This window comes from Arachis ipaensis, chromosome B03 (genome assembly GCF_000816755.2).
Source record: "Arachis ipaensis cultivar K30076 chromosome B03, Araip1.1, whole genome shotgun sequence".
Classification (NCBI taxonomy): domain Eukaryota; kingdom Viridiplantae; phylum Streptophyta; class Magnoliopsida; order Fabales; family Fabaceae; genus Arachis; species Arachis ipaensis.
This window is the reverse complement of record NC_029787.2, coordinates 106,836,160-106,837,755: the sequence shown is the minus strand read 5'-3', so window position 1 is coordinate 106,837,755 and position 1,596 is coordinate 106,836,160.

Genomic DNA, 1,596 nt, shown 5'->3' with positions numbered 1-1,596 from the left:
AGCAAAGTTCAAAAAATATTTGTAAAAGTAATAGAAGTTAATGTGTATTTATTAATATATTTTGATGGTAAAATTATATCATATATAAATAAAAGTATAAAATTTATTTGCATAAATGCAGTAGTTTTTATTATTTTTTTACACGACGTTATTTGTAGAATTACAAAGTAGCTTATACCAACATATATATACAGTAATTTTTCAAAAAAAAAAAAGAGTAATATCAATGTTAGTATTTAGTAGTGTAATATAATTTCAAGTAATAAATGTGATTGATAAAGTGACTATACCATTTTAGTGGAACTAATTTTCTCAATTTTAAAACTGTCTGTGCCTAAACATAAATACATATGAAAACATTAGACTAATATACAAAGAAATTTACATAATCTATATTCATAATTAAAATTAATATGTGTTAATATATTTTTAAATAACATGTATATTGTTTTTTTTTTTATCAAAGATAGGGAGATTCGAACTCGCGACCTCTTAGTTGAGTATATATACCGTGCGTAATTAATATATATTATGAAATTATTTTAATTTCCTAATTTGTTTGTGAGCAATATATATATTAATTATAATCACAAATTATACTATTTCATATTAATAAATGACTTATATAATGGTGAACTCATTTATTGTTATAAATGCTAAATTGAATAAGTCATAATTACTTTTAATTTGGAATTAAATGAGAATAAAACCAGATATTATCTTTTATTCTTTAGATAATTATCTTTTGGATTTTAGATATATTATCTTTTGGACTTTAAATACTATTTTATTTGGGTTTTAGGATTTAATGGCTGCCGTGCTCAAATATACATAATGCCTTCAGGGTTTCGGTCCCCAATATACCAAAATTGCATTTTTTGCTCTTTTCCCATCAAAAGAGTCACAATTCAGCCGCCTAGAGATACAGAAGGTTTTGGTCGAGAAAGATCGAAAGAACCACACAATCCTTTCGTCTAATTTCTAATTTCTACTAGTAAAAGTACGCTTTTGCATTATGATATATTTTTTATAACTCAATATATATTTTTTATGACTCAATATGAATGATCTGAGTTAATAAAATAATTTATTTCAACAAGTGGTATCAGAGCCATCCATAATTCAATCATCGAAATTATTCCATTTTTATATTATTGGATCAATATATATATACATATGCGTGTTTACATGATGTATAAAATTGTTGCACGCTTGATGAAATTATTCTCCTTATATGTCCATCAATACGTATATATATGTATTATATATATAAAACGTATTCTCTCTATGCCGTTTTGGTTCGCGCTAATTGATATATATATATATATATTACATGCTACGTATATGTATATTATTATTTGTATATTATTATTCAATCGTGAAGTACGAGAAGCCAGGCGATGCACGACGTTGAAATGCGTTGCTTCCAGCTCTTCTCGTCATATCCGAGATAGCAATATCAAAATCTCGTGTAGTGTGAGAAGTCAACATCACTCCATAAATACGTCCAATTTCTCTTTTTTCACTCATCTGTACATCATCAAAAGATATTTAATATAAAAAATAATTTGTGTTTAAGAGAAAACAAGCATTTTA